Here is a 338-nt window from a genome sequence, read left to right on the forward strand (position 1 = left end):
CTCTCTTCCTGCGAGATTAATATATTTAGTCTAAACCCACATCTGTTTTCGAAGGTGTTCATTTGTACCACCTGGCAAACATTTGATTACAGCCTTTTAAAAGTGTTTCTCTTGGTCTTAGTGTAGAAATGGTGTTAATGCGTCACTAGAACCTTTAAAACACCCTTAAAAACCCTTATCACTTCAACTAGAGCCTTTTAAAGAGTGTTTCTATAGTTAATAATGCAGAAATAGTGTTAATCTGTCACTAGAACCTTAAAAACACCCTTAAAAACCCTTATCACTTCAATTAGAGCCTTTTAAAGAGTGTTTCTATAGTTAATAATGCAGAAATAGTG

This window comes from Portunus trituberculatus, chromosome 26 (genome assembly GCF_017591435.1).
Source record: "Portunus trituberculatus isolate SZX2019 chromosome 26, ASM1759143v1, whole genome shotgun sequence".
Lineage (NCBI taxonomy): Eukaryota > Metazoa > Arthropoda > Malacostraca > Decapoda > Portunidae > Portunus > Portunus trituberculatus.